Below are 24,905 nucleotides of genomic sequence, written 5' to 3' on the forward strand. Positions count from 1 at the left end.
GACAAAGACAGTTGTGTTTAAAAACATGTTAGCTGGTGGTGGCTATTAACCCTACATGATCCACATCTCTGCTTGGTTTTCCCGCTCTCCCAGTCCCCATGGAGAGAGCGGTCATTGTGCAGGTCAGTCCCATAGTGAATGTAAGACTGCTGCTCCACCCCGCTCGCATGTTAAGTGGTGGTTTCTCTATGTTTTAGTCTCTGATGATCAGATACATTTCATACTTTCAGTGTAAAGTGCCTGAACCCCAACCTGCAGCATTCTTGCAAATCCAACTCTGAACAGGGACTGGCAATCAATTACAAGCCATCTGTGATTTTGTGAAATAGACAAACATCCACTAACAGCTATGTTGTCATGACCAGATGCCTTCCCTAAGACTGACTTTCTGTTAATTTCTGAAGACAAGATATTTATATGATGCCTTTCATAATGAAGGAACCTAAAGTGCTTTACAAACAGAAACATATACAGGACAAAGTATCCACATGGATAACTTCCTTTGCCACTGAATATGGCAGCTGTTTAATACCACACTACAATTTAAGACCAGAAATAGTGAATAATAACTTATCCCATTAAAGACGTAGAGGAATTTAAGTCCCATCTACACTGACATTTGAAACCACAGTGGCACCTTTGTAGAGAACAGTGTTTAAAGAAGGTCAAGCTTCTTCTTTGTCTAGAGTACTTCTCTAACCAGACCTGTGTTTAAACTTAGTTTAAGAAAGGTACTAACTGCAGTAGTCATCTTAAGAAGAAAGCCTGTAAGTACTCAAGTTAAATTTGGCTAGAATGCTAGAGTTAATGCTTTTACAGTTGTGAAAATGACCATCTTTAAGGATCACAAGTGCTCTGTTTTAAAGACCAATCACCCAAAAGATGGTACCTGCAGCACAAAAGACTCATAGTACCTACTTACTCACCAACATGAAAATGCTTCACTAAGGCCTTGTCTACACTGGCAAGTTTCTGCACAGTAAAGCAGCTTTCTGTGTTGTAATTCCCAAGGTGTACACACTGCCAAGCCACTTAGTGTGCAGAAACTGCGCAGTTGCAGCACTGTAAGAAAACCACCCCGATGAGAGGTGTACAGCTTTCTGCGCCGGGATACAGCACCGCGGTGCCACTGTAGACACCCTGGTCGATTACAGTGCTGTGATTGGCCTCCAGGAGGTGTCCCATAATGCCTGTTCTCGCCTCTCTGGTCATTGGTTTGAACTCTACTGCCCTGCCCTCAGGTGACCAACCGTCATCCCCACCCCTTAAATTTCTTGGAAATTTTGAAAGTCCCCTTCTTGTTTGCTCGGTGATGCATGCAGTGGTCTCATCGCATCTTTCCAGGTGACCATGCCTGCTCCATGTATCAGGTGATCCACCGCTTGGAGCAATGCCAAGCTGCTGGACCTCATCAGTATTTGGGGAGAGGACGCTGTCCAGATCCAGCTGCGCTCCAACCATAGGAATTATGATACCTATAGACAGATTTCACAATGCATGACAGAAAGGTGCCATGACCGGGATACACTGCAGTGCAGGGTCAAAGTGAAGGAGCTGCAGAATGCCTACCACAAGGCGCAGGAGCTGCCAGTTCTACAAAGAGCTGGATGCAATACTCAGTGGCAATCCCACCTCTACTGCAAAGGCCATTGTGGATACTTTGGTGGCTCGTGTGCCACTCGAGAGTGGACCAAGACAGAAGGAGGAAACCTTGGACCAGGATGTGGAGGGAGAGGGGGACCCAGAGGCAGAGGATGACTCGGAGGTCAGAAATGCATGCAGCCAGGAGCTCTTCTCAATCCCAGAGGAGGCTAGCCAGTTACAGCTGTCAGATCTTGACGAAGCGCAGACAGGAGAGGAGCCCCCTGGTAAGGGGCTTGGATTTTGGGAATCATTGAAGCGAGTTGTTGGGGGCAGGAGGGTTGCAGAAAGCAGGCTTGTGTCTGTATGATGCGCATACCACATGCCTAGTCTGAGCGGCAGAACAGGATGTTGAATGACTCCTTCATTTCATGGGAATCTGCCTCAGTATTTCTTGGAGATACTGGGCAATCCAGCTGCAGGTTCTTTGGCAGAGATGTTTTATTTCTTGACCCATTAAGCATAACTTTCCCGTGCATCAGTACCATCACTGGGGACGACACCATTGCTGCACACAGGCGAGCTGCATAAGGGCCAGTCCTAGAGAAGTCCCTCCCTTGATTCCCTGCTCACCCTCAGCAGCGAGATCTTCCATAACAAACACAGTCTGTGGAATACATGGGGACAGGAATGATTATAAGCCCCCTGCCCCCTACAGTGCCAACTCTCCTCAGGAGCCATGTGCCCAGTGTACAGTACGGTTCTGGAACACTGATTTCCCCTGCCCCTGTGGTTACTCACCATTTTGAGGGTCTTGTGGCTTGCCTAGGGTCAGCCAGTTAGTGACAGGTATGTGAACAGTGGCTGTGTTTTAAATCAGTGAAATGTGTGTTGCAAACAATACTGCTTCTGTAAAATGTTGCATTTTGGCTTCACAGATATGACCTTGGGAGCCCAGCCTCCCTCTTTGTTATCACCGGCTGAACGGCTGTGCAGAATTAGAAAGCGGCCACAAATAACTAAAGAGGACTTTCTGCATGAGGTCATGATGCACTCCACGGCCGAAAAACAAGAATTGAAGGAGTGATGGGACAGTGAGAAGAGGGACTGAAAGGAGAACGCTGCATGCCAGAATGAAACCATGGAGCAGCTTTTAAACATGATGGAGTGCCAAGCGGACATGCTCCAGGCGATACTAGCATTGCAAATTGAGCAGCTCCACTCCTGCCCTCCCCTGCAGCTGCTGTCACAAAACTCTTTCCCATGCTCCCCCCAGACACTGCCAACACACTCTTATCAACTTCCTGGCTCCAGTCGGTACACACTGCATTCCGCTCATGCTCCATCACAGTCTAGTACCCACTGCACTCAACACCCATCCCTCTGCAGTTTAGCCCTGCTGAAGTACAGTACCTGCTGCACTGTACTCCAAAAGACAAGGTTGCATACGATACCTGTATAGACACAAATCTTTAATCGACCCCAGACCTCCCCCTCCTCCTGGGACCCTACCTTCCCCTATCCCATCAGTACCTGATGTGGTTTTTGTTTGTTTGTCTCTGTCCTCTGGTTGTTTTTTAATAAAAGAATTGTTTTGGTTTGAAAGCAATCGTCATTCCATTATTGAAAGCAAACAGAGCCCTGCAAAGCAACAGACAATTTTCTTACACCTTCGTAGTGCATCATCTGCATCAATCACAATCACCTCCTAGCATTACAAGCACTGCACTCCCGAGCATAGCAACAAAGATTAGTGACTTTCAGCTTCAAATTGCTGCCTCAAGGCATCCCGATCCTTACGGCCCCACGCTGTGCCCCTCTAATAGCCCTGATCTCTGACTGTTCAAATTCAGCCTCCAAGCACTGAGTAGTCCAGCCCTGAGTGAAGCTGTCACCCTTCCCTTCACGAATATTGTGTAGCGTACAGCACATGGCTATAAGCATAGGAATATGGTCATCGGCCAGGTCCAGCTTCCCATATAGGCAGCACCAGCGGGCCTTTACATGGCCAAAAGCACACTCAGCAGCCATTCTGCACTTGCTCAGCCTGTTGTTCAACCGCTCCTTGCTGCTGTCAATGTGCCCTATGTATTGGGTAGGCAGGGTCTCCCCGCATCACAGTAGGCATTTCGACATCCCCTACAGTGATCTTCTGGTCCGGAAAGAAAGTTCCTGCTTGCAGATTCCTGAACAGGCCAGTGTTCCAAAACACGCGGGTGTCATGCACCTTTCCAGACCAGCCTGTGTTAATGTCCCTGAAATGCCCATGGTGATCCACAAGTGCCTGGAGAATCATTGAGAAATATGCCTTCCAATTAACGTACTCAGTGGCTAAGTGGTCTGGACTATGGGTGCCATCTATCGCCCCACCACAGTTAGGGAAGCCCATTTGTGCAAAACCATCTACAATGTCACGCACGTTGCCCAGAGTCGTGATCTTTTGAAGCAGGATGCAATTAATGGCCCTGCACACTTTCATCTACACAAGTCCAATGGTTGACTTACCCACCCTGAAGTGGTTAGTGACTGATCAGTAGCAGTCTGGAGTTGCCAGCTTCCACTGTGCAATCACTATGCACTTCTCCAACGACAGAGCAGCTCTCATTCTTGTGTCCTTGCACCACAGGGCTGAGGCAAGCTAATCACACAGTCCCATGAATGTGGCTTTCCTCATCCGAAAGTTCTTCAGCCACTGCTCATCATCCCAGATGTGCACGATGATGTGATCCCACCACTCAGTGCTTGTTTCCTGAGCCCAAAAGTGCCATTCCACTGTGGTCAGCACCTCTGTGAATGCCACAAGCAATCTGGTGTCATAGCTAGTATACGTGGCAAGATCAATGTCACACTCTTCTTGCCTTTGTAGTTTAAGAAATAACTCCACTGCCACTCATGACGTTAGTGAGAGCGAGCAGCATATTGGTCAACAGTGCAGGATCCATTCCTGCAGACCAAAGAGGCAAAGCATGCAGTACACAAACTGTTGAAAGATAACGCCAACTGCAGACAGAAGCACAGGGATTGCTGGGATGCAAAGCAATGCATCATGGGGCATTGGGACAGCTGAAGAGCATAGTGGCAGAAAAGGAAGAGATGCTCTGTGGGATAGCTGCCCAGATTGCACCACTCTGAATACCGCTGCAAGTGCCACGAGTACGAACATGCTAGTGTGCAGGCAGCTGATAGTGTGAACACACAACAGCTGTTTCCCTTCAGCTCTCTCTGAGCGGCGCTGTAATTACCGGCACTGTAACTCTGCCAGGGTAGACATACCCTTAGTCTTTGCTACCTTTTTATCATCAAACAGAAGCAATGCATTTGTGCATCTATGCACACACAAAACGAGATAACACCACTGTTACAGTAAGAATACCATTTTTAAAAACCGTGAAGAAATGAATCTTCACAAAGATGAAGTGGCATTAGAGGAAACGTCTTCCTTTGATAAGGGAAGTCCTTTCTTTTATGGAGACGAGTGATGAAGGAAGAAACTCTATCACAATGATCTTTTTAGGAATGGCGGATTACGAACTGCTGTCTAAAACCAATGTGCATGTATTTTCAAAATCATTAGAAATACATAATAGACATAAGGATTGAGCAATAGAAATAACACCACCACCTAGCTGTTACATAGCACTTTTTACCCATAGATCTCAAAGTGTTTTAAGAAGGATGTCAGTCTCATCACCATTTTATGGATGGGGAAACTGAGGCCCAGGGAAAGGCAATGACTTGCGCAAGGGCACCCAGTAGGCCCATGACAAAGTCAGAAATAGAACCCAGGAATCATCCCAGTCCAATGCTTTGTCTGTTAGGCCACACGGATCATTTAAAACCCAACCCCAGAACAACAGACAGACTTTCAAGACATGTCTCTATTTTAAACTCTTATTTTATATGCAAACTGTTACATATACTTATCATAAAAACCAAAACAGCCCAATATAACGCAACACAATATACTGTATAATTGAGCTAAAACCAAGAGGTAGTACATGCTGCAATTTCTTTTAATATATCCATGTGCATAGCAGTTGACCTGGCATTATTGTGCACACAACAAGCTAGAAGCTTTTTATTTGCCAATTATTGTTTGTAATAAAAGAACTAAGTCAAATGACGCAAGTGCCCTTTTTGCTGTCATATTGTTTGCTTTAGCTGTAACTGGCTCTAATCCAGTGGTATCTTTACGTAGGCTCCTGTATAATTAAGATTATAGGAATGGATTGAAGATTGAAAGGAAAACGCTGATTTCTTTTTGTGGGGAATGCACTGATTTCCATATTCATGCATTTTCAATGAGTGTGGCCCACACTATAAAGATTACCCCACAGCAGTTATCTTCACTTCCTGATAGTGCAGGAATATTTTAAATACTAATCCCACTTTAGACTTCTGTCAGACTTTTGAGCTAGAGAGCTTCTGAGCTAAAGATCACTTTGGAGATATCAATTCATTTGGCACAGGCATTTGACATTATACCTAATTTGATATTATACCTAATTTTATAATGTTTTTCTTTAATAAAATCCATGGAAAAGGATCTCAGCAGAAACACACTGCACACATTAATACCATCCCGTTTTGACAGAAAGAAACACACCCTTTTGTAGTAACTGGCAGAAGGTGTGGCTCTGAACACCAATCCTAGAGAACCAAAGGCTTGTTTACATGGGGAGTTAAGATGAATTAACTAAAGCATGACGGTAGTGTACCTCAGGCCGGGTTTGCTGTGGGGGAAGAGGGGGAAATCGGTCTAAGTTACGCAACTTCAGCTATGTGAAGTTGACGTACTTAGATCTACTTACTGCGATGTCTTCATTGTGGTAAGTTGATGGCTGACACTCCCCCATCAACTCTGCCTGTGCCTCTCACCCTGGTGGAGTACTGGAGTCGATAGGAGAGCGCTTGTCAGTCGATTTATCGCATCTAGACTAGATGCGATAAATCAACCCCCACTGGATCGATCGCTGCCCATCAATCCAGCCGATAATGTAAACAAGCCCATAGTAAAAGTGCATTAAATCAGTGTGGACACTCTCATTCAGATGTGAAGTGGCCTTAGTTCACTGTAGCTTAACACACAAAAATAGGGTCTGTCTACACTATGAATGCTACTGTAGCATGGTCTAGTGTAGACACTACAGTGATAGAAGGGGTTCTCCAAGAGTTAGTAGCTACGTCCACCTAGCTGTCTACACTGGGGTTTAGGTCGACTTAATTACATGGCATAGGGCATGAAATTTTTCATAGCAATGAGCTATGTAGTTAAACTGATCTAACTTTCTAGTGTAGACCAGCTGATAGACTTGTGCAGTGGAGCCTCATAAGAATGTATGGCCTGTACCAGGAGTCTGGTATAGCCAAATTACTATTCTGAACTCAGGTTACTTTACTTCTGCATGTACTTTAATTATTCATTAACTTCACAGCTTTAGTTAATTCATCTGAACTTTCCTAAGCATCCCCACGTAGACCAGCCCCAAGAGAAACAGATAACTTATTGAGAAAAATATTGCCTTCTGAGATGTTTGGCAACCGCTGTACAAAGGGACTAAAGCATTCACAACTAGACAGCAAGCTTATTTGAATAAAAAAGGAAGCCTCTGCTTTTCCACTGTTTGTGGAAAGCAAGTCTCTTTTCTTAGGAATCCTATGAAACTTGTATATCAACCTACCCCCAAGGGTGGTGCCTGCTGATAATAGCTTATCACTGTAGTGAGGTTTCCAGGATACTATATATAGTAATTTGACTAAGCCTGACTCCTCCCACATTCCACAGGACACACCCCATAGGTGCCTAAAGAAGCTCCTCTGCCCAGGGCTATTTTTGTGTTCTGAGCTATACGACTCCTTACCAGCAAACAACTTGGGCTTATTCTAGGTGTTTTGAGTCAGGGTTTTTTTTTTTGTTTTTTTTTTAAGTTGCTATAATTTGTAACATGCAAGCCATGGAAACGTGCAGATAAAGCTCAAGATACAATCCTTCAATTTCAGATTTGAAAATGTTTCTTCCCAGGAGAATTTACCCCACTGGCTTAGTTCAACTTCCACCAGATATGAGCTGAGTTCCTAAGTCACAGTGATACCTACCAGTTATGCAAAATTTGGCAATAGTTAAATTAACAATTATTAGTTTCTCTTCCACATCACCTTTTAACGCTGTACAATGAATGGTATCCTTCCTTATTCAATTTAATGTCATTAAGAAAGTTGGACAGATGCTTAGGAGAACAATATTTTTAAAAGCCCAAAGCCTGAAACTACATACCCATAGTAAAGGAGGTAGAATAGAGTCTCAGCCACTTTTGTGCTACACTGCTTCTATGTATTTTGTGTGTAAACTAAGAATCAGTTCCTGCAGTCATTGAAGCGGCTGGCAAAAGTCTCCCTGGCTCCATTGGGAGGAGAATTAGACCTAAAGGTAATCAGTAAAGTCTAAATGAACAAAAACATAACATAACTTTACTTTTCATATTTGAAAGTGACTCACTGAATAATGCCGAAGAACAGTGCTGTAATAAATGCTTTCTGGTGAGACTTAACTCTGAGGAATATGAAACTAGGGACTGCTTGACCCAACATGCCTCAGCTAAAATTGTATCAAAGCAATTATAAAACCTGATTAAACAAGGCTTCATTCCCACATGCAGCTCCACCTTTCTGACTTGGCAGGACTGTAAGCTGGTAACACCCTGTTGGTGGTTTTCATAAAGCATTTACAGTAGCAATTAAATGCCTACGAAAGTACAGGAAAGGATTTCACTTTTATTTCCAACATGCTGGTGGAGGTTAAGGAATGTGTGTTTTCAGACAAAGGGTGGAATTTTCAAAAACATTCTTCACTGGCATGATCCACTGATGTTTCATTACTGACTGTATGGGAGCAGAGTCAGACCAAGGCAGAGTGCTTTTGAAAATGCCATCCAAAGTGTTAGAACATGAAAATGACACATCCCATTGTAACGCTCTCATCTACAGAACTGATGTGCTTCACATTAGGCCCAAACTCTCTGAAACAATTTGCTAGTAAAAGATTCACAGTGCAAAAGTCAATTAAAAAAAATAAATAAATTGCCCTCCATAAATACAAACAAGGACATAGTAGTTTTATTTGTTTTCCAACATTCCCTCAATGTTCACATTACAAAGCCTGTTACTGCTTAAGCTAATATTTTCCATGCTTTAATTTTACTCCAATATACAGGTCCTTGAAAATCTGTATACTCTTTTGAACCTGCTGTAATCAAAATAGATTTACTTGCTGGACACGTTTCAACAATGTAGTCTACTGTTTGCTGCAAAAGTTTAATTCTCAGCATTCAGCAGTTCAGGGTTCCAAGTTAGATGCCATGAAGTGAATAGGAAATTTGATGTTTCAAAGCCTCTTAATAAGATTGAAAGAGCAGGGTCTAAAATTTTGCCCATATAGTCCTCCTTCAGGGGTATATTTAAGACCTGTCTGTTCAGTTCTAATTTATTTTTGTCAAACAAACAAACCCTCTTTGTTTTTCTAGTTGTTACAAGTGGTGGAAAGCAGGAGGTGCAATCTTATGTCCTGTTAGCCCAAGCTCAGTATTCCTGCCTCAGGGAGATGTCCTTGAAGGAGGCCTACATGGCAAAGTGCAAAACAAACTAATTTTTCATCTCTTTAATGAAACAAATAGGAGGAGTTCATACAGTTAAATTAGATGAGCTGCAATCTTAATGTACATTTTAAAAGCACCAAATGGCTGGAGAATTTGGGGTGGGGGGGCAAACACTAGCATTTCCCTTCTCTAATTATCATAAAAATAAATTTTGCAACAGTGAAGGAAATGTGGCAAATGTCTTGCCTATACCCTTTCCCTATGTCTGCTGAATAAGTTAGTAGCACCCATCTAGTTATGAAGAATGGCTGCTATTTGTAATGTACTGCTTCCAACTAATTTCAAATAGCTCTAAAAAGAAGATTCTGGTTTGTTTTAGATACTTTATTTCATGCTTTGCAGCCAAGAAAAGCACAGAAATAATTATGAAGATAAGGAATCTTCAGTAAATCTACACATTTATACCTCTGGGATACAGTAGCCTAAGAATGCAGAAAAGAGATATATTACAAGAACAGAGAATTTTACAAGGACAACTATTATGACAATGGTGCATTTTTATGGATTCATTGAAGCAGCTCTTGACCAAAAGCGGCAAATTGTTCTTCTCAAAAGAGTTTCACCGTGTAGAGTTTTAGAAAATGTACAAATGTGTGAGAGGATTTCATCTCTGCCACTGTTTTGTGCTGGAAAACTTAGGAGTCAGGGCTGCAACTTATTGAGGGTCTGGAACAGAGGTGGGCCAACTACAGCCCGTGGCTGGATCCGGCCCGGGAGCCGTTTTAAGCTGGCCCACAAGCTCCCACTGAGGAACAAGGTCTGGGATTTGCCCCGCTCCAGCGCTCCAGCCAGGGGGCCACACCATGTGGCTCAGCCCTGCTCTGGCACTCCAGCCGTGGTGCCACAGAATGGCCCCACTCCAGGGCGCAGGGTCGGGGGCTGAACCACTGTGCACCTAGGAATGAATTTAGCCCCATGACTCTGGCAAAAAGTTGCATGTGTTTGGTTCCTTTGGATTTAGAATGATCTAAGGAGGATCCCCCTGTATATACCAAAAATCCCGATTAGGATACCTTCAGACCATTTTTACAATTTAACATTCCCAGTTCAGGGCCATCTTCTCTTCTAGGTGGATTCTTTCCAAAAGGGGCCAGGAAATTCAGCACGTTGGGAGTCATCTGCCCCTCAGTAGACCAGGCACATGGTATGGACAACGAGTCCAGCAGTTCTTATCCAACTATGTGTCTCCACACAGTTGCCTTATTGGCCTCTCCCTATTCTTGCACCTCTGCACCAATGTAGCTTGTGAAGGAGATGGTGCCGCTAGCGGACTCCCACTGTGACTGGGGCAGCAGCTGCCCCATAAAGGCATTCCCACAGCTGTTAGTGCCGCTGGATTTCGGATCATAAATACACAGGATGTTGAGGGGTACATGCCAAGAAGAGTGGCTGCTCTACAGTTCCACCACTTTCTGATCTGTCCCAGTCTCTGAAAAATCATGGAAGAGTTTCCATGGAAGTGGAGAAGCATCCCCAGGCCAGAATTCAACAGCATGTGCTCTCTTTGGTCATGAGGAAAAAATGTTGCCCTAAACCAGTGAGTAGTACAGGACATGAAGAGAAAGTTAATATGTGGCTTTCTTTAATTAGAACGCCTAGTTATTGAGGTTTGACACTGGCTAGCTTTAAATAATAAAATTACTGCAGCACTGTGAAACCAGAAGCACACTCATTAGCAAAGAGGTTTAATCTGTCTGTTTGTTCTCACTTTAATAAAATAATAACCCTGGTACTAAAAGATTGTTTGAACTTTTTAAAAAAGCTTCATGCAAGTGCCCTAGAAACACACGACTAAGTACTGATTAGCTGATCTACATCTTTTTAGCAATGCTAGAAGAATAAAGCCATGTACATAATCTACTCAGCTTAGTTTCCTGGATGCAAAACGCATACTGACTGTACAGTTGCCAGTTCTGTCACCTTTATGGGATCTAAAGTGGCTGTCAAAATAGCAGACACCGCTGCCAGGGGTCTTAATGCTCCCACTGTGGACTTTGAAGCTATCCCATTGGAAGTCATAAAAATACATAAAGCACGGAAAATCCAAAGCTTTGGTACATAGTAGATTAATCAATCTTCATACTGAAGATGCCAGTTTTCCCAATGGGTAGACTATGCTACAGATTGTGTGTCAAAGATGTTCTTGGACCATTCACTCACTCCCACAGATTCACTGGTTAGGGCACTCACCTAGAACTTAGGAGACCTGGGTATAATTCCCTGCTCTGCCAGAGACCTCCTATGTTATTTTAGGTAAGTTGCCTAGTCTCTCTGTGCCTCAGTTCCCACATCTGTAAAATGGAGGTAACAGTACTTCCCTATGTCAGAGGGATGTTATGAGGATATATACATTAAAAATTGTGGGATGCTCAGATATTATAGTGATATGGGCCAAATAAGGGATATAACGCCAAGCTCCAGGTATCCCTGAACCTCCAGCTGCCAGAAGCCAGGATTGGATAACAGGGGATAGATCACTTGAAATTGCATTGTTTTGTTCATTCCCTCTGAAGCATCTGACACCAGCCACTGTCAGAAAACAGGATACCAAGCTAGACGGACCCTCGGTTTGAGCCAGTGTGGCCGCTCTTTATTACTTAAGAGAAACAGAAATACTCACAAGAAGATTTTAATGAATCTGTGAAAATAAAATTCACTGGGGCATTTGGGGCCACAGTGCAGCAGGAAAGCTATGGTTCCACTACATGGAAGGCAGAGAGTGGAATTCTGTGACTTCTATGCCAATTCATGAGTGGGTCCCATTGGGACAGCAGAGGGCAAGATGTTGTGGTTGGTGCTTTAGTTACATTCATAGCCACTGAGTCTGTAGTTATACAGATCCACAGGCCACATACCTGCACATCCCTATGCCAGTCCAGGGGCTGAAGTAGCACCTAGAAGAGGCTGCAGAGCTGCCCTGTCCACAGGTAGGGGCTGGCTTCCATCTCCTTCACTCCCTGGCTTTGTGGTGGGAGTGGGTGGTGGATTTCAGGCTACGTGTACACTTCTGCAGTAAGTCAACCTACGTTATGCTGCTCCAGCTATGTCAATAATGTAGCTGGATTCAACGTAGCTTAGGTTGACTTACTGCGGTGTCTACACCACACTGGGTCAATGGGAGACAGTCTCCCATCGACTTGCCTTACTCCTCTCATTCCCAGTGGAGTACTGAAGTTGACCGTAGAGTGCTCTGCCATCGACTTAGTGGTCTTCACTAGACCCACTAAATCGATCCCCAGTTCATCGATCACAGGAGCATTGATCCTGCTGTAGTGTAGACATAGCCTAACATTTTATGCAATGCTTTTGTTCCTCCATACTGAAGAGACAAGTCATCTTAACATTTCAGGAGAATCTACAGTACCTTATTTTTAAAACTTTGATCAGTGTTTAAGACTTCAGACTACTTCTGAGTGTGGGTTCTCTGTAGGCTTATTACTATACCAGTACATTGCAATGATAATACGGCTTCATGTTATTAATCAATCTTCACAATACCTCTGTCGTATAGGAAAGTGTTGTCATCCCCATTTCACAAATGGGGAAAGTAAGGCAGAGAGATTGACTTCTCTCAAGGCCACCCAAGGGGTCAAACAGCAGAGCCAAGAATAAAACCCAGATGGTCTGACTGTCAGCCCTGTGCTTACTTCTCCAGAGCATGCTGTCTGCTAATTTTACAGCACCAGCCTGTAAAAGTCACTCTGGCAGCAGCAAACACCAAAATAGCTCATGCTGATTACAGTAGCCATTGATATTGCCGAACTCAAGGACATAAATTTTCTGTTCAATTGTCACTCAGTTCAAGATCTTTATTCCCCCAAGTATGTGAATAGGATGAAGTTTGGGGGTAGCTTTCCAGTGTTCCTCTGGGATAGTGATCGTAACACAGCCATCAGTCACATCAACAACCCCATCAGTCATTGTCATTACCACAGACACTTCTTTACTTCACATCTGTACAAAAAAATGTAAAAGCTTTTTAATTCTAATTCAGGCAAACTATTACACAATGCGAGAAACACACACACACACACACAAACACACACACAAATCATGCAAATGTAAACAATGCAATGTTCCCTGAGAGAAATGGGGAAATGGGTATCCCACAGAAACTTTTTATTCCATCCAAAAGAAAGAGTGATGCAAATTTATTTTAATCATTAATTCCAGTTAGCTATCACAGTACCTGAGAAACTGCCATATGGAACGTATTCCAGGATGGTTTCTACTTGTAGTGACCTAGAGCCTTCCATGAAATGAATTATGATACATAAGCCAATATCAAGGTGGCCTTGTTTTCCCCTCCCCTAGAGCTACAAATACATCAGCTATGCACAGAGCCATTACTGAACAGTTAATATGTCTCGTAAAAGTCTGAGTAAAACCTACTGCAGCCACTTGGAACAGAAGCATTTGAACAGAATAAGAATTAAGGTAGTGAGAGACTCGGAGGAGAAATTCCAACTTTGTAACGTTCCACTTTCTTTCTTCTCGTCAAAGGTGACAGAATTATTGCAATTATATTTTAGGATAGACCGAATGATACAAAGCATGAGGAGTTGTGTTACTTTGTCCTTTAATTACTTTAAACTCTCAACTCACCCCCTTTTTTCATATCTCCATAAAGAGAAAGATTAATTTAGATACAGCCATGACAAGGCCATTTAGAACTGTTTGTCCGTAGTTCTTGTTCAATACACAGGGAAAATGGAAACACAGCAGCCGGGTACAGTATCTCACACCACCCTTGCTGTTGTTGGGTTTGAAAGATTTGGGCTTCTGTTACTTTTCCAAAGGAGTGTTTGTTTGGGCTATGACTGTAGGTGCCTGAATTTTACTGTTTTGGTCTGAGAAGTTATAAATAATGCAGCTAGAGAGAGGAAGTAAAGTTTTGTGGGTAAGGCACAGGAGGACTAGAAAACAATTCCTTGTTCTGCCACAGATTTTTTGTGCCTTGCTGGGCAAATCACTTAGGGTGGGATTTTCAGAAGTATATAAGGGATATGGATGCTTATCTCCATTTGGAAATGGGTACCTAACACCATTAAGCAGTTTGAAAAGAGAGATTGGAAGGATGGTCCAGGGATTAGGGTGCTAGACTATGACTTGGGAGACCTGGTTCCAATTCTCTGGACCTCTGTGTTACTTCAGGCAAGCCACCTAGTCTCTCTGTGCTTCAGCTCTGAACCTCTAAAATGGGAATAACAGCACTTCCTTATCTAACCTTGGGATATTGTGAAGATATACACATTGTAAGGTAGCCAGTACAAAGTGCATGCTAAGTACCAAGTATTATATCATGTGTTTCAATACTTCTAAGATGTTTACTAGAAAGATGTATGAAAAGACAAAGATTGAAGTCAGTTTCTGATATTTCCAAACTATTACTGAGTAAAGAAAAAGGCAACTTTCAAGCCCAAGAATTCTAAAATTAATCTCCACAGGTCGATCATGAACAAGTTGAGCTGGAATTAGGCTATGCTGAAAGTAATGTCTGGCATCTCCTTTACATACCACAGACATACTTGCAGCAAACAAGCAAAGAAGTAGAAATGTTGAAAGAAATTACAGAGGTTTCTGTCCTCTAAAAGTCTCTTAGCAGGACAGTACCCTTTCCAAAAGGGATAAAAATAAAATCACCAGTTTAGTAAAAAAGTTTTTCTACTGGAAAATGCTAAAAATATATGTAGTGAGCAACATGGCATGTAGGTGACTCAATGGGATATTTTCAATTTTAGAACTGAAATGTTACAATTAAATTTGGGTCAGACTTAATCTTTAGAACCTTACATTTAGGGCCACACTTCCAACATGGCCTTAACTAAAATTTCACTTTTGCTGGGGCATATTGTGGTTACAAAAATTGCAGATACAAAATGTCAACCACAATTTCAGTCACTTTGACCTCTCTGTCTCTTATTGCAACACCAAATCAGAGACTTTGAGGTCTCTGTAACACAAAAAATGGTGTCCATTATTATTTGTGGCTGGTCAAATGGAAAGAATGGGCTGGAAATTTGGCCCTGAAAAGGGCTAAGAAGACTTTGGGAAAAGAGTGACAGCAAGTGATATCACTGAATACTCTGATCTAGTGACAAGTGAGATTAACTCCACCAAACAGTCACTTTGTTCACCAAACACATTGTGTGTGCAGCCACCAGAAATCCATTAGCTTTAAAATGATAAGACACAGCAAACACATTAACAACTTCTGTGTTCATTGCTTCTGAACTAATTGGAAAGCTGACAAAACATTTTCCCTTCCTCTTCTCAGAAAGCACTCACTTCTGAGTATTCACCAGTGTCTAGAAAAAACACAAAACACCTCTACAAACAAACGCAAGTACAAGTCAGGGATCCTGACAACAGAATACTGTAAATCTGACTTTTTTCAGTAAGCTCTCAAGGCCTCTCCATAAAGCAAGTTGTTTTGAACACCTTGTCTTCATTCCCTCAAGGAAAATAGCTTGAAAGGAAATTTACCACCTCTGTTAAGTCACATTTCACTTGATCAGTGGAAAACGATAGAGATAATTTCTACTATTTCTCTATTATGTCACTTTCTACTATTTCTCCATTATGACAGGAGATAAGGCTGTCTTTTGGTCAGGTGGCTTAGACAACTGTCCATCTGCACACAATTGTGCAAACCTCTTTATAATTTGCTAATTTAGAATCAAAATAGAAGCTGGCGGTTCCCTTCAGATATACATACTTTTTAGAAAGTGTCTTAAGCAGCACAAGGTCATTAGTTTTACTTAGAAACTAGGAGGGGATCAAATTCCTGTAATTTTAGCTTTGTTATGAGAAGAGGGAAATATTCACTACATTTTAAAGTTTCCAGCCTGCATTCTACAGTTCCATACAACTCACGGAACCCTTTAAAAAAAACCATTTTGCATGTTAATGACAATAGAAAACTTTTGTAAAGGTTATGTACCACATACACTTTCCACATCAGTACATTGCTATGCATCTCAAACACATGAGAAGGAATGATTGCAACAAGAGTAATAATTTAAACATGGGAACTTTCAAAAGCAAATGAACAGCTGAGTACCTTTCATATTTTTGTGATCCTTGTTATTTTTACCATCCACTGATGTATTAGGCCTTGAAAAAAGGAAATGCAAGTACAATGATCAAAGTCTGCAACAAACAATGGCAAAGAGATTAGCACCAGGAAGGAGGCAGGAGGAGCAAGGATCACAAAAAAATGAAGTGCAAAAACAAGAAAGGGGAGAAAACCTGGTGCCTTGCTGCACTCCCACTTCCATCTTTCAATGGGACTGAAGAGCGGAAAGCAAAAGTGAAAGGGGGGCGGGGGTGCATGAGCCACTGGAACAAGTGAAATCAGAACTTCACTAGAGAAAAAAATTGCTTTGACTTCTAATTGAAACTCACAATGGAAAAGAGAGACAGAGAGGGGATGAGCATGTGAGTGCAAGCACATGTAGAAATCAGTAGAGTGGCAAGTGAGGCATGTCTTGGAGATGCATTCCTTGGGAAGCTGGTAGCCAATGAAGGAGTAGGCTGATGTAGTTATACCTGCATGTGAATGGGGATTTGTGAGCATCAGCACTTTCAGCGTGTGCTCTGGAGACAGATAGGGAAACCAACAATGAAAAAGCTGTAATAATTAGGATGTAAGGCAATCAGGGCGCTGGTAAGTGTTTTGAATAATGTAGGAGGACAGAAATAGGATGCCTTGAAGATGTGATAGTGAGATCAGCATAGTTCTTTGCGAAGAAAGCTGAAGTTTCTTGCACATGTGACAAACAAGGGAGGAGGAAGCAGAAATCCCTTAAGGATGCTATCCTTACTTGGGAGAATAACGTGAATTTGGAAGTAGTGAGCAATGGTGGAAAGGCAAAACATGTTAACAGAGCACTGCAGGGCAACCTTCTATTTCCCTTTAAGGGCTGGAGTTATTTTTTTCAGTCCATCTCTTGCACTCCATGTTTACCCCCATGTATGGACATCACATCTTTTTTTCTCGACTCAGGCCTTTGGAGTTCTTCCCAGAGTTGTGGAAGAGCAGAAAGTATTGCTCTTTTAATAGGAAACTAGTGTAGATTAGAGTTAGATATTTCCAATACTTCCAAACAATGTTTAGATTCCACAGTGACAGGCAGCTTAGAAGTGTCCAAGCTAGATGGAAAACTCCTACTGAAAATTCAGTTTCCATATTAAAACAAAAGGGATATTTCCCTCTTGACCTGTTTTGATTATGAGATACTATCAGCATTTACTGATATTGTAAGCCACTAAGTACAGTACAGCTGCAATATGCAAAATATCTACTTTTTCCAAGCAAGTTAACTTGTGTTCTAACAACATGAGGAACGGAATGGAACTACAGCTATATTGTTTGATAGCATCTAGTTTAGGGGAAGATATAGCCCACAATAAAAATTTCAATAAAGCATTCATAACAAGTAGATGCAGTGACATACACAGAACATGCTTAAAGGCTCAAATTCACTGCCTACAGAGACAAATTGTGACGTGTTCATGTAGGATAACGCAAGAGGTTTTCCTCCAGTTTAATTTCTGACAGTTACACTGGGCAGGCATCAGTTCACCTTCACTACCTACTGTTCTACACCTTCGAACATGTGTCAAAGTATGGCACACTTAACTAATAAGATGACAGCCCAAAGCAGACTGCACTGATCATTATACAATGTCTGCTCAGTTTTTAAGGTATATGGGGGCTATTTATATTACAGTGGTCACCTAAAAAGCATAGCCAATTTTCCTTCAATAACTAAGTTACTTTATCTAAATTTTACTCAGTTAATACTCCAGATAACTAGGCAATAACCTTAGTTAAAGCAAACTTGGCATGTTCTAAGAACAATTACTATAGATGGCACTATATAGCCAGCAAAGAGGATTTCACGTGATCATTCAATTAAGAGGCCTGTAATGTGCCTGTAATTTCTTCTGGAAATAGCAGAGGGGGAAAAGGAAAGGCAGAAAATGGCCTGTTTGCTAGGCTAACTACTAAAATGTAGCCATTACAGCTGGTCAGAAATGGTTTGGCTGAAAAGGTTTCCAGGAGAATATTCTGTTATAAGATTTTGATACAGAGTCCACCTCGCAATGCACCATGTCCAGCCACATACAGCACAAGAAGGGCCAGCTCCAGCATTTTTGCTGCCCCAAGTGGCAGGGGAAAAAAAAAAAGCCTCAATTGGCTGCAATTCGGCAGCAGGTCCTTCCCTCCGAGAAGGACTGCGGGACCCACCACTGAATTGCCGCCGAAGAGCCGGACATGCCAGCCCTTCCGATTGGCCACCCCAAGCACCAGCATGGTGTGCTGGTGCCTGGAGCCGGCCCTGAGCGCAAGGACTGAAGAGCAGATTCTCCCACTGAAACAACAGGAAAAGTCTAATGTAGGTTGGAAGAATGGAAGTACACCAGCTGTAATGCAGTCACTAGGAAAAGGCAGGTGTTAGTAATGGGAGATTCAATCATAAGAAACATAGATAGCTGGGTTTGTGATGACCGGGAGAACCGTACAGTGACTTGCCTGCCTGGTGTGAAGGTTGCGGATCTCTTGAGGCATCTGGATAGACTTATGTGTAGTACTGGGGAGGAACCAGTGGTTGTGGTACATGTAGGTACCAATGACATAGGGAAGGATAGGAGAGATGTCCTGGATGCCAAATTTAGGCTGCTAGGGAAGAGACTGAAATCCAGGACCTCTATGGTGGCATTCTCAGAAATGGTCCCAGTTCCAAGCGCAGGGCCAGGTAGGAAGGCAGAGCTTCAGAGTCTCGATGCATGGATGAGACGATGGTGTAGAGAGAAGGGGTTTAGATTAATTAGGAACTGGGGAAACTTTGAGGATCGGGGGGAGCCTATACTGGAGAGATGGGCTCCACCTAAACCAAAGTGGAACCAGACTGCTGGCCCTTAACGTTAAAAAGGTTGCAGAGCAGTTTTTAAACTAGGAAATGTGGGAAAGCCAACTGCTGCAGAGGAGCATGTGGCTCAGACAGAGACTTCTCTTAGAGGAGAGTCTATTGATAAAGATTCTCTAGGTTATAGTCAGGAGCAGAGGATGGATAAGGATAATGTAAGGGCCAGATCGGATGAGAAACATTCACATAAAGAATCGGACACAATACTGGACAAATTAGTTGAAACAATAGTAAAGAATAAAATTGTCAGACACTTGGAAGAACATAAATTGTTGGGCAAAAGTCAACATGGTTTCTGTAAAGGGAAATCGTGTCTTACTAATCTATTAGAGTTCTATGAAGGGCTCAACAAACATGTGGACAAGGGGGATCCAGTGGACATAGTATACTTAGATTTCCAGAAAGCCTTTGACAAGGTCCCTCACCAAAGACTCTTATGTAAATTAAGTTGTCATGGGATAAAAGGGAAGGTCCTTTCATGGACTGAGAACTGGTTAAAAGACAGGGGAAAAAAGGGTAGGCAGAAATGGTAAATTCTCAGAATGGAGAGGGGTAACTAGTGGTGTTCCCCAGGGGTCTGTCCTAGGACCAGTCCTACTCAACTTATTCATAAATGATCTGGAGAAAGGAGTAAAAAGTGAGGTGGCCAAGTTTGCAGACGGTACTAAACTGCTCAAGATAGTTAAGACCAAAGCAGACTGTAAAGAACTTTAAAAAGATCTCACAAAACTAAGTGATTGGGCAACAAAATGGCAAATTAAATTTAATGTGGAAAATGTAAAGTAATGCACATTGGAAAAAATAATCCCAACTATACATACAATATGATGGGGGCTAATTTAATTACAACAAATCAGGAAAAAGTTCTTGGAGTCATCGTGGATAGTTCTCTGAAGACATCTATGCAGAGTGCAGAGGCGGTCAAAAAAGCAAACAGGATGCTAGGAATCATTAAATAGGGGATAGAGAATAAGATGGATAATATATTATTGCCCTTATATAAATGAATACTGTGTACAGATGTGGTCTCCTCATCTCAAAAAAGATATACTGGCACTAGAAAAAGTTCAGAGAAGGGCAACTAAAATGATTAGGGGTTTGGAACGGGTCCCATATGAGGAAAGATTAAAGAGGCTAGGACTTTTCAGCTTGGAAAAGAGGAGAATCAGGGGGGATATGATAGAGGTATGTAAAATCATGAGTGATGTGGAGAAAGTAGATAAGGAAAAGTTATTTACTTATTCCCATAAGACAAGAACTAAGGGCCACCAAATGAAATTTTTGGGCAGCAGGTTTAAAACAAATAAAAGGAAGTTCTTCTTCACACAGCACATAGTCAGCTTGTGGAACTCCTTGCCTGAGCAGATTGTAAAGTCTAGGACTATAACAGCATTTAAAAGAGACCTGTATAAATTCATGGAGGTTAAGTCCATCAATGGCTGTTAGCCAGGATGGGTAAGGAATGGTGTCCCTAGCCTCTGTTTGTCAGAGGGTGGGGATGGATGGCAGGGGAGAGATCATTTGATCATTTACTGTTAGGTTCACTCCCTCTGGGGCACGTGGCATTGGCCACTGTTGGTAGACAGGATACTGGGCTAGATGGACCATTGGTCTGACCCAGTATGGTCATTCTTATGTTCTTATAATGAGACTAGCATATCAGGATTTACATCCCTACTCATAAGAGGAGTGCTATGAGGTGATTCACTGATACATATGGTCAGGACATCAATTGCATGTGTCTCCCAAAAGACAGCTGCACAGTGCCCCTCAACACCATGTTGTGTTTTTTCAGTGCTGACTCCAAAGAAAGTGTGACACTAGCTATCTTAGTGACATCACTTCCTACAATGATTGTTCCATACAGGTCTACCATCCGACTACTGACTCAAACAAATGCTGTTTACCTTGAGAGTCTGATCACAAGACCACAACACAAGGATTTGTGACTGCACAATGTGTCCCAAAGAAAAAAGAAGCTATCTAGAGAATTAAAGTGCCCCTTCCCCCCAATACACATTGTAAGCAGGAAGGCAAGGGGACAACTGTCCCTCCACCCTAAGGAAAAGAGGAACTGGAGCAGAAAAAAGGCTGACTGCCCACTGGAACTGACACAGTCTTTCTTTACCTACAGCTGATTGATACCACCAAACCTTGTGTAATTGGAGAGGCATGTAGACTCAGCAGGGAAATTGGAGCATCAGACGGAGGCTGTGTCTGTTGTCTGCTCCAGTGGTTCCTCCAGTTATGATCTACTTGATGCTTTCCACCTCAGCGGACAGAGAATAGAGTTGATCCACAACAGAAGAGCTTCCATAGGCAGTATGGTATGAGGCCTGAATGAGATGGGAAGAGGTGGTTTTACAAGAAGAGAGATGGGGAGCAGGAATAGGTTAGAAAGAGACAGGTGGGAGTAGAGAAAGTGATGAATAATTTAAATCAATGGTGCTGACTATTTTAACAAATACAAATGGTGCAATCTCAAACTAGAATATGCTAAGTGGTATGAATAGAAGACACATTGGCAAAAAATGCATTACCAAACATCCATTCCATACAGCATGATTAACTCAATAGGTTAATCTCTGATGCAGAATCAGGATTTCCTGGCACACATTCCAAAGCCAGCAATGGGATGACACACCATTATCACTGGCGCCAAAGAGCAAATCTATGCAGTGTGACAGACCCAGGCCAGTGGGGTGCAGGAGTCTGGTAGAGGGCAAATTTACTGGTCACTGGGTGAGTAGTTTTCTGTTCCCTGAGTGACCAGAGCAGGGTCTGCACTAGAGTAGTCAGGAACTTGCTAGAACCAATTAAGGCAGACAGGCTGATTAGAACACCTGCAGCCAATCAAGGCAGGATAATCAGGACATCTGGGTTTTAAAAGGAGCTCACTCCAGTCAGGGAAGGAGGAGCCAGAGGAGAGGAAGTGCGTGTGAGGAGCTGGGAGCAAGAGACTCAAGGACCTGAGACTGAGAGGGTGTGCTGCTGGAGGACTAAGGATACAAGTGTTATCAGACACCAGGAGGAAGGTCCTGTGGTGAGGATAAAGAAGGTGTTTGGAGGAGCCCTTGGGGAAGTAGCCCGGGGAGGTATAGCTGTCACACAGCTGTTACAAGAGGCGCTATAGACAGCTGCAAATCCATAGGGTCCTGGGCTGGAACCCAGAGTAGAGGGCGGGCCTGGGTTTCCCCCAAACCTCCCAACTCCTGATCAGACACAGGAGGAGTTGATCCAGACTGTGAGGGAGATCACTGAGGTGAGCAAATCTGCCAATAAGAGCAGGACCCACCAAGGTAGAGGAGGAACTTTGTCACAGTGGTACATTGTGGCATATATTTACAGCATATACATTAGCAAGTAATTTGTGATTATGCTTGACAGTCATCCTATAACAGCTTTATTTTAGACCATGAAGTTTTTTTGTTGTAGGTTGTGTTTCATTTTGTTTTGTAAGCACGACATCCCTAATCTTCATTGAGAGTCTTTTTTATTTCACAAATTTCCCCAAGGCATAACCAAACAGTGGCCCAGCAAATAGGTTAATATTTTTTAAAATATGTAACAAGTTTGAACACTGGTTCTTAACTAACAACATTCTCTGTCTATTATTACTGCTGGATTTGTGCCGCTGTTCCCACAGGGTAATTAAGCTGCTACAGCATATAATTCCTAAATCCTCCAAGAAAAATGAGGAAACTAAAGCTGTAAGCATAATGTCCTGCATACTCTAAGACAAATATCTGTTTCTTGGCAACTAGAAAAACAATTCATTTGAATTAACTGACTGCAACTAGTCCACATCTGCTGTTAAAACACTAAAGGAAAAATATTTGAGTGCTTTGAACTAATGCTAATGTGCTAATAATGATATTGCACAAAGCACAGATTAGAGTGCTTGTAAAAAGAGTTTAAATAATACAGCGCACTGTCCATTTTTAACTATTTCTAAAATTCTTGATTCAGTAGTTTCACTTCCTGTCCACTTTATACCAATCTCATCTCATTGTTGCATCATATTTGCTTGCACTATAGTAGTATCTCTTACTGCAGAATTACAATGTAAAAAATAATCATATTAGGTAGAACTCCCCAATGAAAAGTATGTAGAGTTCTTATTAAAGATAGTTGGTGCAATGTAAAGCATAGATAGCAATAGGGTTAGAAGTGTTATCTAAGACTTGTCTGCACAGTCCAGACTAGGGGATATGTGCTATTGCACTCTAACTGCCCCATTTAGACCCTGCTGGCATGAACTAAAAGGTACCTAGTACACATTAACCTATCCGACTACGTTAACATGCACTAAGTGGTTTTGAATTCATACTTGCAGGATCTACATAGGTCATTTAGATGACACCCCCATGGTCCAGGCTGCAGCACTTTGCAGACAAGCCCTTAAAAACTTGGTTTTCTAGATGAATTCTGACTTTGGTAAATACTCACTGTCAATGATTTTCTTTGCATGAGTAAGGATTATTTATGTGGGTAAGGGCTATGAATCAAGGTTGCAAGATGGGTTCCCTGTAATTTCAAATGGAGACTATATTCTTGCGCACTTCTTTCCTAAACTCTGTGTCATGCTGTTGTGCACTGTTACACCATCTGATATGTTTCATTGCAGAAGTGGCTGCAGTCCAGTGATGCGCTAAAGTGATCTTTATATTTGCATATCAGGTTAAGGCCAGATACTGCTTTCACTAAAGTCAGTGGGAGCTTTGCTTTTTGGAGGAGGATCAAGCTTTTACTGATAGTCCTTTGGGCTTCTCAGGGTAAGCATAAGAATTGTGCTTTCATAGACAAAGTCCAAAGAACGTATTTTCTGCCTTCATGATTTATTTCAGAATGAAAAAGCATGTCTCTATGGCCAGGAGAACCCAATGACTCACAGAATTGTCAGCCTTGAGAGATCAGAATTCATGAGTCAAACCCCAAAAACCATGAGATTTTTTTTTTAAGATTATATTGTGGGTTTGGTTTGTCTTTTCATGTTTGAACTCGCTTTGCTTCTGTGAGAGTGTGTGTGTCAGTTAGCGTTGCCCACTCTCCCAGACTCATTGGATAAGGTGATTTTAGCCCCCCACTGCAGGACCTTTCACCCTCACATCTGCCCATCTACTGCCCAGCAATTAATCCTGTCTCCCAGTCCCCCATCACTTCAGCCTTCACCCAGCCCCTGTCACCAGCAGTTCAACACTATCCCTCCCTAGTCCACCTGGGGTTTCTCAGCCACTCTCTCAGGTCTAGGTGGGGGCTGCAGTAGCATCCTCTCCCTTCCTTTCCAAGCGAGGAGGCAGCTCCTGAGGCTCTTCTCCCCAGGCTGCTTCTCCCCAGGCCAGGTGTTGCAGGGAGGGGGGCAGAGGAGCAGAGGCATGGTCCTGGCTTGTTGCTCACATGAGGGGTGGCTGGAGGAAAGAGGAATTAGGTGGCAGCAGAAGGGATTTCTACATGTAAGAGGTGCAGTCAGGGCCGGTGCTACCATTTAGGCCAACTAGGCGGTTGCCTAGGGCGCCAACATTTGGAGGCACCAAAAAGCAGCACCCCCAATTTTTTTTAAAGCCTTTCCGCGGCCACTGCGCTGGGAGGGAGAGAGAGACTGAGCCACTGGCAGCCAGCCCAGGGGTTCCCCTGGGTCAGCGTACTGCTCCAGCAGCCAGTCCAGGGGAACCCCTGGGCTACCTGCCAGCGGCTCAAACTCCTGCTCTATCCCATGCGATTCTTCTCATTGCCAGTG

The 24,905-nt window shown here is 42.8% G+C and overlaps 1 long non-coding RNA gene across 1 annotated transcript; it reads left to right on the forward strand.

Annotated features, from left to right (window-relative positions):
• The first annotated feature begins 899 nt into the window (after positions 1-899).
• Positions 900-24,720, forward strand: LOC115659941. Its single transcript, XR_004002674.1, has 4 exons — positions 900-910; positions 1,505-1,508; positions 4,105-4,114; positions 24,635-24,720. It is a non-coding gene; the product is annotated as an uncharacterized LOC115659941 (long non-coding RNA).
• The last annotated feature ends 185 nt before the right edge of the window (positions 24,721-24,905 follow it).

The sequence above is a fragment of the Gopherus evgoodei genome, chromosome 11, assembly GCF_007399415.2.
Source record: "Gopherus evgoodei ecotype Sinaloan lineage chromosome 11, rGopEvg1_v1.p, whole genome shotgun sequence".
Lineage (NCBI taxonomy): Eukaryota > Metazoa > Chordata > Testudines > Testudinidae > Gopherus > Gopherus evgoodei.